Raw genomic sequence first — 14,112 nt, forward strand, 5'->3', positions numbered from 1 at the left:
AGCATTTCAGGAGAAGGTGAGAGTTTGCTTTTGCAGATTTCCTCTGCACATCTGCCCAGACTAAATCCAGACTTTTTTTGCTTTTAGCACACAGGCTTGGAAATAAAAAGCTTGATAGTCAAAAGGTCACAAATATGAGTGCTTTTCTAGAACCAGACCTGTGTGGATAGGCATTCACATGTACATAACTCTTCCAAATTTGAAAGAGCTCCCAAATGTGTAAAATTAAGAACCTTTTTTGTCTGGTGGCCTTGAATGAACTGGGCTTGCCCATAAACAGGGACAAAAGTTAACCATATTGGGAGGTTTTATATTTTTTGTGTAAGAAAACTTATCTTTCAGCTACATTTACCCACCTCAAACAATGAGATCACCACAAATGTATCTGCCTGCTTTGGGAGTAAATCAGACACTATTTATATCCTGAGCTTTGAATTTTTACAGCCTAGTAACACAGGACAAGACAAAGGAGATAAAAGAAGGAGAAAATAGTTCATAGCTTTCTGATAGTTGGTGCCTTTTCCCCATCCTGGAAAGTTTCACAAACAACTGTTGCTTTTTGCTTCATTGGTATGAGAACTCATTCTGAAATCAGTGATTTGAAATTTGGCTTGAAGACACTTCCCAAATCCGGTACTTAAGCTTTAATGATGCAAGAGTAATGAAAGGGCAGGATAGGCATAGATTGTGGTAAATAAACAGTATGATGTGCCAGGAAAAATGGGGAAGGGAAGTAATGAAAGACAAGTGTTCTACCAGGATTTAGTGAGTTCCATCTCAGACTGGCACTAGCACAGTGAAGTTCTCCCTTTACAAATTCAAGCAAAGCTGCAAGAAGCAAAGCTGTGAGCTTTTCTTTTGTACTGAAAATGTTTTGAGAAGTTACTTTTCAGGAATTTATCATAACAAAGAAAAACTACATTTCCCTGCTTGCACTTTCTCATTGTGCTTTAATAAATTAAGGTAAATGATTCCAATTACATATTTTTCTTAGGAATTTTTTTTCTATTTAGGGGGAAAGAGATGACTGTTCTGAGAAGGATTTAGTGCAGGCATTCAAGCTGTGCTGCAGGAAAGGGTTAGGAGCAAGTGAAACAGATCTCAAATGTCAATTCATTCTCTTTATGTTTCATTGCAGTCAGGCTTGGGTAAACCTGAGCAAACTGAAGTGTGTGCATACACACATCCTTCTGCTTATGGAATGTAAAACTCCAGGAGAGCTGAAATATTGTGACAGAGAACAAATAAGGAATTGTATAAACAGATTTCATTGCACTTGGTAGTCCTCAGCTAAAGCTTTCGTGTATCCCACATAGTGCCAGCCCCAATAAAGACAGCATTTAACAAAACTGAATGCCAAGTCCAAACCTAGGATCCAGTTACATTTTAATGTATAAATAAACTCTGGATGCCAATATTTCATTGCTAATCTGGGCACAAAACACTCAAGATCTGACCCTCTTGCCCAGTTTTCTGCAGATCAAAGAATGCCCTAAACTTTGTCATTATTATTTTAAAATTCTCTTAATTAAACTCAGAACAAGCTGGAGCTAAAAGGCCATAATTTAAGTGCTTTAGATCACGGAGATGCAGCTCTGAGGAAAAGTGTGTTTTTATGTTGCTAGGGGAACCCTTAATGTGCTATGGCACCAGGAACTTTTGGAAAAACAAGAAATGAAGCAGAAGTAAGTATTCGGTAATGAAAAACACAAGAAGATTAAATCAAGGTCTAGAACTCCAAAAGAGGGAGAGCCTCAGCATTTTAAAGAGTCTTTTTTAAAGAGTGGCATAATGTCTGTTTAAAATACTTATTTAGAAAAGTTATATTTAGTTATTTCAGGGGAAAAGGTTAGACCTGAATTATTGCCAGGGATTGCTTAAATTAAAGGATTAAGGGTGCTCTGAAGAGTCTCAGATGTCTGATGTCCAATCCATGGAAAGGTGTGGACTGGGCTGTTCCACATTTTCTCAGAAATCCAGGAATCCAGAAGAAGTTTTCTGAGAAAACATTTTTCACAGAAATTCAGAAATCTGAAGTTTTTAAACTTCTGAATTTGTTATAAATCTGATCTCAAGAAATCTGTCCATCTTACATGCATGGTTGTGCCATTTTATACAGTAATCTTCTCCCAGGGCAATAACTGAATTTTTGGCCAAGTGATCACACTGTGTCACTTAGTGTCACTGAAGTCTTAAGTGAATATACCTAAACCTAATCTCAAGCATAGTTTGGTACTCAAAATTACACTATCTAAATTTTGAAACAAAACATTTTGACCAGTCTCAGAGAAATCTACTTGCTTGGGTCAAAATTATTTGAATAAACATTGAATAAATGAGGTTACCTCATCTTTTCATTGCCCTGACATTATTCTGCTGCATATATTTGAAAATATTACCAAAGGGATTGGCAGGAAAGCCATCCTGATTCAGAAGTATTTTATATCCAAGTGATTGACATAATATATGTTTAATCATACAGGAACTGAGCACTGCTTGATAGAAATCTTCCTGTCTCCCACAGCATCCACAGAGCAATGCTAATTTACACCAGATGCACATCTGGCCTGGCCTGTGTAAAGAAGCTGTTGAGGTGGAAATTTAATATTTAAACTAGTACAAACCTACAGAGTTCTGCAATAAAATTAAATTTGGGTAAAGGATTAGTTGCTCCTTTCATTATCTACTAACGGAGGCTTATTTTTACAGCAGACAGAAATTGCAAATAATCGGAATAGATATTTTTGCTGCTAATGCAGTGTCAATGTCATTACACCCTGCAAGTATTTAGCTCTGAAGTGGGTGAGTGACATAGCTAAACATGGTGACAGAGTGACCCAGCACCCCAGGCTTCCTCCCTTCTTTCCTACAAAAGCTGCAACACAGCCACATACATGAACTCTTTATAGAGAGATGAACTTCAATATAGCACAATGCCCTGAAGAAGTCATAAACCCTGAAAATCAGGGAAGGTGAGAATAGAAATATTTACCACATCAGGCTTTTTATGAATCAAGGGTTGCTGAAGATACTTTTGGGACCAAGGTTTGAGCTTAGCAAGTTTTTAACAAAAAATAGCTTTTGCATCTGTCCCTTTTCCTCTCCAAATCCTCCAGTTCTGCTGATTTTTCCTCCTCCTTCTGCTTCCTTCCTTCTTTTTTATCTGGATATAAGAGGGAAAGGATAAGATGGGGCTCAAATTATGACTTTTTTTCTGTATTTGTTTCTGTTTTCAAAAAGTGGGACTAGTCCTGAGGGCAGGTGACTGGTGCCCCCTCAGTGACTGAAGAGGATGTGGAAGGGCAGCATGGTTGGCTCTCTATTGTCCTGCCTTTCCTAAGCAAATTTTATCCTCCCCACCCTTAATGGGGTTTGTCTGGCCTTGATGTTGATGGGGCTGAGTAATCACAAGTTTTAACGTAAGACCTGAAAAAGATAAACAGAGTAATAGAAATATTAAGCAGCCATGTGGTTTTCCTTAGCTTCCACCTGACATTCCAGAGATGTAATTAAATTTCTCCAGTTTTGGCCACTGCTGGGAAGCGTGATGGAACAGAGAGGGATCACTGGAGTTTGTGCAGTCCTTGCCTGACCTGAGGCACAGCAGTGTGAGAATGTGCTGGAAAGTCCTGTAGAGAGCCAGAGGATCCAAAGAACAGTCTAGTGCATCTGCACTGAACACCTGCAGTATTCTCCTCACATTATTTTCCTTGGATTAGTCTGACCTTTTTTCCAATGTGATGCCTGTTGGATAATGGGGGCATTTAGATAACAGCTCTAATCAGCCTTACAGCTCCTTCTTTTCTCTGTAATGGTCTCTGAATGACACTGCTTCCACATCCACCTTCAGTGTACTCTGAAAAATATACATTGTGGAAGGATGGTGGTGGGAGAAACAAAAGGCATTCACCACCAGCAGGAAAGGAATAATTCTGTAGATATTTATTTGTTAATCTATCTCAGTCTCTATATGCTGTGTTATTGCCTGCCTAATGAGTGAACCCATGCAGAATTAGTAACAGACTTCCCAAAGCTTAGGGATGAGGTAATGGTGCACTGGAAGTGTGACCAGCACGACTCTGAGTGCTGCAGGACACTGCACATACTACACAACAAAATATTTATGCACTTTCAGCAACAACAGCAGCAGAAATTTTAACAGGGATGGTGAAATGCTGGAATATGAGTGGTTTGATGTCCTTTCTTAAGAATGGATTGGAGTAAAAGACATCAAAGCACAGACAAGGACTTCATTCTGTATTAATACCCCTTTGTAACCAGGTTGGAAATATCAGCTGTTACTATTCTTTTTGGTTTAATAACTTTTCCTTACATTGTAGGCCAGCAACTAACTAATTAGCCCTAGATTTGATAAGGGATCTTCTAGCACATATCCCTATCAGTTTGTCCCTTGTGACCAACTATCAGGGACCATTCAGCACAACCTGACTTCACAATTACAGAGACCTATTTGGGATATTAAAAAGCCGTCTATGCCCTTAATTCATTAAGATGTATTATTTTCTTGGAAGTTTGAAAAAACCATTGAAATATTAATGGAAAAACGTCTTTCCTTTTGAATGTTTTGAGCAGTTATTATTCTGCTAGGAATATCTATGGAGCATGATCAGCATTCAAAGTTCCTTTTTAAACAAATCCAAAATAGTTCACCATAATACTAAAAACTCTGTAACTCAAACCTGATAATCCTCGATCAAAAAATTATGGAATGACCCTGATTATGGAAGATTTCTGCCAAACAAATAGAATAGAATACAAAACATCTACAAAAGTTATAAAGCAGAATTGACCTTGTGGACCATTTGGTTAATTTTTCATGGTATTTTCCCATGTTTTTATGCTTCATTAGTCCCCACGACTATGGCTTTAAATCTGTGCCCAAGGCCGTAAGAGTGAGTATGAAATAATGAATCTAGGTCACATCAGTGGACAGGACCAGACAGGAAATCTATGTGAAATGCACCCAATTTAGTAGAGTTTTCAGCACCTTCTATTATTGAAAGCCATGAAAACAGCAGTAAGTTACAATTAAGTTACATTCTGGCAGATTAAATATGCAAACTGGATGCTCAGTACTCTCACTCTCAGCAGATGGCTAAAGCATTGCCAGACAGGCCATATAATATTCTTTTTTATTTGGTATTTCCAGATCCTCTGAAAGAGATGTCCTTGCTATTTAGTAGAAATATGCCCTGTGGAAGATTTTCCCCTAAATGGCAAAGAAAGAAAACTGTCTCCTCTGAAAAAACAAGCATTTGCTAGAGGTACTGAGAAAATGGCCCTCCAGTTATCTGAACATAATTCCAAGAACCAGTTCCAAAGTTTGGGTAGTGGACCTTGTGCACTATCTAATAGCTTGGTTCATTCACCTATTTCAAAGCATATATTCCTTAGAGAAGACAATATTTTGTCCTACTTTATTATAATATAGCCATAAAGCACAGGGGATTACTTTAAAGAAAAAAGGCACAAACACAAACGAGGCATAAGGCCTAAGCAGTATTTTGCTCTGTATTCTATGTTTACATGGCAGCTATACTATAAACACCAAGTATGCAATTCCACAATCCTCAAAAGAAAAGGCAAGTGACCTGGTTTTAAATTTAGGTTTTCTACATTTATATCTGGGAACTGTACACTTCCAGGAATTATGGGTTAAGTTGGAGGAGAAACAGGAGCAACTTGCTTTGCCAGTTTAAAATAGAGTCCACTGATTTCAGGAATAGTTTCTTTTTCACACGCTGAGACTTCTCCTGAGGGAATAGCTCACTGATACAGTAAGGACAATAGGAGCAAGATGTCTTCCTACAGTGTAAAGTCAGAACAGTAATGACTAGACATAAAAATTTGTAATTTAATTCTTTGAAAGAACAAACATTCTGAAAGCATGTTTCTGAAATACATCTGCAAAATAACTTGTCCTTTTCTTTTATTCATTGTTCCATGAGACTCATGGCACTATGTTTTATGGTTGCTCAACTCCAGGCACAAACATTTTCCTGCTGAAAAACAGGCAATTTTTTTGGCAAAAAGCATAAGCCAAAGCCAGTGTGGAAAGGATCTCCAGCATGGATCCACTAAAACAGTGCACTGCATCTCTGCAAGTGACAGCAGCAGTGAAACATTATAAACATCCTTCTTCCTGATCCAACGTTGCTCCAAATGAACTGAGATTGTACTTGAGGTATATGATATTTATGGTAAAAGCTTGGAATCGTTATTGTATATTTTTCAAAACCCATGAATAACTTATCAGCTGCTAAATTGATGGACTTCTGTGCCTAAATGACATTCTACACCTCTTTTGGTACAATTAATACCAGTGGTCATGGTAGTTCCAGAGGAATGGAAAAGCCGTGGAACAGCAGCTCTGGCAGAAACAGACACAGCAATAAGGTCATAATGTATGCAGGAAGCAGCCAGCACTGGGCTTGCTGCACAGCAAAAAGCAGAAAGAGTTTCCATAGGAAATGGAAAAACTCCCAAAGAAATATCTGTTAGCAGAGAGCAAAGAAGGTCAGCCAGGGCCTCTAAGATCCCTATTTATAAGAGCCTACCCCTGAGTCCTCATTTGTGAAGGTGGCTGTTTTTAATAGGAATGACAGAAAAAGGTCTAGTCATATCACACAAGGAGATTTGTGTACACAAAAGCATCTTCTGCGCTTCCTTTCCTTTTTCCCAGAAAGTTTGGAGATTTGAGCTATGTAAGATGGATGAATGAGGACGTGGTCTTGTCTTTGGAGTTTACACTGCTCAGATTAAACTGAGGATATTTTCCAAAAGCATGTGTTATGTATTTAAGAAGAGAAGTTCACCGTGGGGTGATAGAGATCAACATTTTTTTTTCCTGGAAGAAGCTTTGTTTAGTTTCCATTAAGTAATGAGCTGCTAAAGGATTTGCTGCTACAAGAATCTGAAAAAAAGGCACCTTAAACACACTACAGCAAAGTATTGTCCTGTGGGACAATTCCATGGTACAAATTGGTGCCAGTAGGCATTCCATCACTGAAATATCAACTAGAAATAGCTAAACACTGAAAATTTGTTCCAGAAACATTCTTGAGAAAATTGTTTTCCTGAAATACATAATCATGCTTATTTTCTTACATTCCAGTGTTTTTACTGGTTTGGTAGTCTTGACAGGAGGCATGAATCACAAACTCACAAGCAGACAGTGTTTTGCATTCTTTTTTGTGGAAAATTTGGGCCCTAATGGTTTTTGCAAGATAGACCAAGGGAAGATGCAACATGAAGATTATCTATTTGAGTTTCACTTACACAACAATGAGAAAATTGGATACTTCTGTGGTTAGAGTTGTAATGAAAGTTGTGTCAAAAATATGTTCTTTATTCTTTACTTAGCAATGTAGTCATTTATTTTATTGAAACAATTATTCTGACTGGAATACTCTATGAAGCGTTCATGACTGAGAAGAGAGGGGTGGTGGAGTCAGCTGAATTTCATTCTGAGAAATTGTTGGTCAATATACCACCCAGCCTTTATATTACAGAAAGCTTCTCTTTGTTGCAAAAAGATAACCAATGTCAGCCCATATGAAACTTTTCTGTGCTCAATATTCACAATTCAGTATCTGAGTTGTTTGCTCAACTTAGTTCCTTGATATTGTTTCCTCTTCCTGACCGGATAGCCTTCCGGACTAAATTAATTTCAAACATACTCCACCTCATCATGAAACTAATCTCAGTTTTAAGTCCTACAGTCACTTTTTAAGTCCTACAGTCACTTTCTGCAAACATATTGTCATGACATGCAAATAAAAATGAGTGCAAGCATTTGCTGGGAAAAGGATAAATACTTTCCTGTAATGCTGTTGCATTGCTCCCATCATCCCATCTCCCGTAAAATATACCAGCAGTAAAAAAGTGATAAACAATTGGCCAACACTTATCCACTTATTTAGAAACAGTTTCTTGGTGAAGATTTGTGATTAAGACTGTGCATGTGTCCTCAGCTGTAAGGCAGGGTATGTATTTTATCCAGCCACACAAGAAGATCTCATCTTTAGTTCCTATTTGTGGAAGTAAATTGGGCATGATGCCAAGCCATAGCTCCCTGCACACACACTGCTCTCTGAAACCAGCTCTGTGAGGAGCTCACAGCACTGGGCTGGGGCTTACAGGAATCTTGGAGGGCCATAACAGCAAGCACAAGAACCAGCCCCAAACACCAAAACTCCACATGGGCATACCTACAATTCTGTTTGCTCCAGCCTTGCTGAAATCCTCAGATTTCAGCTCAAAATGCAGTGAGCTACAGGCTGACAAAATAAATCTGGCTGGCTTTGGGTTTGTGTTTCACTGGAATAGCTTGGCCCTCAAGACACTCCCAGGAAGACATCAGGTTTCAGGGCTCCATGCTGACAGCCTAGCCTTTCACACTGGGACAGTTTTCAAGCAGTTTGAACAAATAACTTTGCAAAAAGAATCTAGATTAAAAGAGCTCTTCCTTGCAAGGGTGTCACAAGAAGCATGGTAACAGACCCAGCTCCCTGGTGCTGGAAGTGCAGAGCTCACCAGCTCAGCTTGTGACACCTGTGTAACGGGAACAGCACTGCTAATTTACCCATTTGCACAAGGATTTTCCTGGGTGAGCACCAATAGGTCAAGTTCCACACAAATTTAGTTCAGGTCACTCAGTATCACTCCTAAATCTCTCTGCAGGACAGAAACACAAGTATTCCTTGTAAAAGGGCCATGAGCATTTGTACAAAGTCTGGGACTCCTTCACCTCTTGGCTGTTCTAAGGGCTTGCCAAGTTGTAGGATTAAATCTGATATTCATATAGGAGACAACCTGGAGCTGAGATCTCTGTTTCTGCTTTAAACTGGGGTATACAACTCCGTCCTCCAGAGACAAAGTTTCAACATTTGTCAAAAAAGGTCCAAAAGCACTATTTTTCCCTAAAGGGAGAATTACAAAGTGAATTAGTTAACACTTAGAAAGTGTTTAGGGTTTCAGGAAAATAAGTACCATGGAAATGCAGGGTGCTGTGATCCCCTTCTAATGGAATATTTTATCATCCAAAAGTGGCAATTTCCTTACAAGTCAAACTTTGTTCCAGTGTTATTCCACGATATCCTTAAAAACAGACACCACAGGTTTTTCCTTGCATCTCTTACTTCAGCCAGACAATCCTCCACTCCTTCTGCTTTGAAAAGAATTGAGTACAGCAATGGTTCTGCTTCCACCCTACAGAACACTTGGAGTTTTGCACTTCACACTTGGGCTCCTGCTGTATAGGAAGTTCTACTGGACAGCAATGAAAGGAAACAGCCCTTCCGAGTTGTGAACTCCTAGGTGAGTTGCCTTTGTTTTCCAGAGTCAAAGCATGGTATAAATGTTCTAAATTAAGAATCAAAGCATTCCATATCTCTGAGTACATGCATAAATTAAAAGTAGGAGTTTATAAAATACTTCAAGACCTTAAACAATAGGTGGATACCACAGCCCATTCCACAGTTTTGGACTGGTCCATTACCATTTTATGTACAGTTTGGCATATATCTGATAAACACCCCTACATAACTGCACTTTTTTTTTTTTTTAAATAAGCACTTTACATGTTAAAACAAAGATGTAAGTAGCAGGGGGCAAATCAAAACACCAAATGCAAATACTCGTAAATTTTCAGAACTTTGAGATCTTAAAAGAATTTGCATTCTGGATCCAAGCATTCTCATACTGACCTTGAATTTACTGGATGGCTGGAGACTTCAGAGTGGATGAAATCCAGTCAGCAAATGTTCCAAGTTTCTAAAACTCAAATACTTACCTGAATTTGAAGTATATCATGCATTTGTCTTCATACAGTAGAGACAATTTAAGTTGCATTTGGTACTCAACCATTAAATTATGCAGACTTTTAAAATGCACAAACTTATAATAAGTACCTCCAGAGCATTCAGAACAAAAGCATTCTATATGTTTAAGAAGAAACTAAACAATATAAATTATATTATTTTAAATGTGTGCTTTCAAAGGTTCCCCTGTTTACTGCATATTAAGAAATTTTTTTTTCAAAATTGTATTATTGAGAAATAAAGCAGAAAGTAAAACTATGAATCTTAGATATTTAGCATTCACTAGTTATGTCTGTAGTACTATCTCATATCACAGCAAATTAGGGAAAAAGGATGCCCAGAGGGAGTGCAGAGCTGGACAGTTATGTTCCTTATCAAATGGGAGCACGTATCAAATGGATGTTCCACTGGGGTCTGTCCCAGGGCTGGTCAGTGCTTTCACTCCTTACCCAAAGGTCACATCACACAACAGGCTTGTTTGACCTAGAGACAAATGAAGTCTGGTACATTCCCAGTCCTTTGGAGGTCACATAGTTGTGACAAACTGGAGATACAAATGGAAAACTTTGTACATTTTTTGACTTCTACAAGAGTGAGCCACAACAGAGAGAAAATATGGACTAGCTGAGGAGGGAGAAATTCAGATAGAAAAGAGCATAGAAATGACAGCTGAGCAGACAGGATGGGAGTTAACAATGTCATGCTGCTGCCAACACAGAGTGTCATTCTGGAATGTGGAATGTTTGCAGAGGAACCCTTTTGCTAGAGGAACCCTTTTGCTAGAGCAGCACTGATAAAGCTTTAGCTGGATTGCTGTGGCTGTGTCAGGGACCACACTTCAGGGAGTCCATGCACTGGTCAGACACAATCCCAAACATAGCAATAAAAATGATGAAGTGATCTATAAATTATGATTTAGGGTAAAATATTGGAATAGTGAGATATTTAGCCAAACAGACTGAGGAAAGCCTTGATAACAGTCTCTCAGATATGTAGAAGGCTATTTTATGTGTCTGGAGAAGTAACAAGACAAAATTCAAGAAATACTCAGCTTACATCATCAGAAACATTTTGTAATGAAAGGGCCATGAACAGCAGGAAAATTTGACTGAGGTTTTGTGCATCTCTACTGAAGATTTCAAGGCAGGCTGACAAATATCTGCCAGGAAGCACCCAAAAGTTTCTGCTTTTGCCTTGTATCAGGTGATTTCTTATTCTTTCCCACCCTACAACCCTGTGGTTCTGTTTTCTCCTTATCCTGTTTAATTCAAAGCACTAAAAGCTCTGGCACACACCACACTGTGAAATACATTTGATTTCAATGAGCCCAGAATACGTTTCTTATCCACCTTCAACTTCTACTTTCTGCTGAAGGCAAAAGACAAATTATTATTGTTCTCATTCACCAATTGTTTTAGTGAAATTTCAGTTTCTCTAGAAACTGAAAGGCTCAAGCCTGTGGGATGTCCTGTGGGATTGTTGTCCTAACTCAGATGGAAAATGAAGGTTAAGAAGAAGCAAACACATACTTGCTGGTTCAGGAAGTGTGTCAGTGTCTGGCAGCTTGCTCAGAAGGCTCATTATCTTCTATGGAGAGACTGAGCTGTACGTGTTTCATTCAGGCAGAAAGACAACAGAAAATTAAATCTTGAACGCTGCCATAAACATCTCCAAAACACTGTTTGTTGTTTAATTTACAATTTCAGATGACTGGTACAGCTCAGACTGAAAGGACAGAAATGATGCAAATAACCACAAGAACTAAGAAATGCCAACAGCGGAATCAATCTTTCTGAGGAGATTTTCTGAAAGCTTCATAGAAAAGTTGGACTGTAGGGAAATATGTACTTTTTTTTTTTTTTAACCAGGCGGAGTTTTATATCAAATGTTGATCCACAGCTCATTTGGAGCTATTATAGGGATTAGGTGAAAGACATAAGCTGTAATTACAAGACAAACCATGCCAAGCCAACATGGGCATTGTTCAGAAAGTCATGCCAAATGACATCCCAAGCACACAATGTGGAGAGATTTGCCAACAATTTTAATTTGTGAGAAATTGTCTCAGTATTTTGTTTCACTTTGAGAGTAACATGTTTTTAAAAAATGTCAGCCAGTTACACAGGGGCTGGCTGCAGTCCAGGGGTGAAACTGTGATGAAGAGGGCCATTAGTGAAAAATGCCAAGCTCTGAGTTTCATGTCATTAATATTTATGACACAGTGTGAAGAATCTTATTTAAATGCCACTCTGTGTGTGGGTTGGGGTGAAGGAAAAGAGGGATGCTAGGGAAGGAGAGTTACAGTATTTATGCTAAAGTGTGCAGGCATCTTGACAAGGAACAAAGCCCTTGACAGACACTGGGTAGCAATAATTAGTCTAATGTTTGGATAGTTACACTTTAACTGACCTCTGATTTTAATGGCATAAAATTCTAAAAATGACTGTTCTGTCAAGCTGCCAAGTAAAATGTATTTAGATGGGTATTTGGAAACCAAATATCATTTTTAACCATCACCTATTATTTTGGGCAGATTGCCTGAAGTGGACTGAACTTCAAATATTTATTTCATGCCAGCCTGCTCATCCTGAAATTGTGTTGTGATTTCAGGCAGACAATATGTTTTGTTCAGTACAGCACTGTAACTCCTACCAGTGCCTGCTGAAGTCCTGGTTCCAGAGAAGACAAGTTCCAAAGTGACAAATTCCTCCCTTTGCAGAGAGTGGGATAGAAACTGTGCTGCCAGGGAGTGCTGCACTAGACCCTTCCTGGGTTACAGGAGGTGGTGAAGGCACTTTCACACCCAGAACTTCCATAAGCAATGGGGTTTGTGCACTTACTAGATTCAGATTCAGAATGTGGGTTTCTCCACAGTGAAACTCTGTCCTGTTTGTGTGACTGTCCTGGAGTCAATGCTCTGTGCTCTGTCACATGGCTGCAGTGAGCCCCTCTCATCTTTTCATAAGGCTCACATAAGATTTGCATGAACTATGTAGCGAGTCCTCGTCTCCCCGTTTTTAATGCAAATTGTCTCCTCCTCTTGACATAAATAGTCTGTTTTATATCCTAACTTAATTCCTACAAACTGCTGTGTTTTTTCAACTTATGTTGTTATGTCAAGAAATAAATGAAGTGCACTGTACACATCATATTTTTCACACAAGTGTCTGGCATGTGTATTGCTTACATAAAAATACAGCATTGTTTAAGAAAGAGTAAATTTAGAGGGAACTGGTATAAGAGATCCATTTTTTTTAAAGCAGCAATTCCTTGGAGGTGATTTTTTTTTCAAATTACAGTATTTCATAGACTAAAGAGAAAACCATCAAGTGAAATAAAAGTTACCATTTTATACAAAGGAACACTGCTATTTGTAGCACTAAAATATAAAATTAAATACTATTGGAATTAACTGCTGAAAATTTATTTTAATATGTGCTAACAGAAATTTGGTTGTGCACTCTGTTACCCAGGAAATGTATCAGCTTTGAAGTCACTATCTCCTGTTTCTATTCAGAGAAGGTCAAAGCTAAGGTTCAGCAGGAATCCAGGAACTTTTAAGGCAAGGATGAATTAACTCATGTGGCATGTTGTCCTAAATTATTGCTTTGTAACTATATCCATCTAGAGTATGCAGTAACATCCAGAAGTTACAGATAGGGGATTGTACTTTGTGTCTACACAATCAGCCCTGAAATAAGAAAGAGCTTGGTTTCTCATTGACTTTTAACTGGTAAATAATGACTGTGGAGAAATTCCTGCTAATGAATTTTAATAGAATTCTCATTAGTGGGATATCCCCTTTTGCACTCCTCAGGCCTCTCTTTAATATATAAAAGTCAATATGACTGACTTTCATACATTTGCCAGCCTCATCTCAGGGTCCATATTGATAAATATAAAAATGCTTCTGGTCATTCTAAAAAAACCTCAGTGGAAGGACAAGGAGCCCTATTTGATAATCCTGGGAGGGCCATGCTCAAGGGGCAGTGAGGATCAGGGCTGACGGGAGGGCTCACCCAATGCTACTACACTGCAGCAGTGTAAAGCTAAAGGGGAGGCTGCCCAGCATCTGGAACTGTTTAGCTTTTAGTGAGCATTTTCTACTGAGCACAGAGATTATCTTATCTCCTTTCTACCTCAGTGCAACACAGAGACGTGTGTTTCAACACGGTCATTGTCAGTGGCATTGCTACATTCACACAATTGCATCAACCGAGTTCCTCGGCATTTGATCCATTTCCTGCAAAGAGGGAAGGTCTTTGACTTC

The 14,112-nt window shown here is 38.7% G+C and overlaps 1 protein-coding gene and 1 long non-coding RNA gene across 6 annotated transcripts in view; one reads left to right on the forward strand and one right to left on the reverse strand.

The window, feature by feature from the left end:
- PDE5A (phosphodiesterase 5A) overlaps positions 1-14,112 on the forward strand; it is a 103,629-nt gene that overhangs the window by 22,142 nt on the left and 67,375 nt on the right. For 3 of the 5 annotated variants that reach the window (XM_005495285.3, XM_074542059.1, XM_074542057.1), the window contains exon 3: positions 9,238-9,339. The exons of the other annotated variants lie outside the window; for them this stretch is intronic. The gene's annotated coding sequence lies outside the window, so the exon portion shown is untranslated. The remainder of the gene's footprint in view (positions 1-9,237; positions 9,340-14,112) is intronic. 5 annotated transcript variants of the gene reach the window in all.
- LOC141729211 (uncharacterized) overlaps positions 1-14,112 on the reverse strand; it is a 76,492-nt gene that overhangs the window by 22,009 nt on the left and 40,371 nt on the right. The window lies entirely within an intron of this gene.

This window comes from Zonotrichia albicollis, chromosome 5, assembly GCF_047830755.1.
Source record: "Zonotrichia albicollis isolate bZonAlb1 chromosome 5, bZonAlb1.hap1, whole genome shotgun sequence".
NCBI classification, from domain to species: Eukaryota; Metazoa; Chordata; class Aves; order Passeriformes; family Passerellidae; genus Zonotrichia; species Zonotrichia albicollis.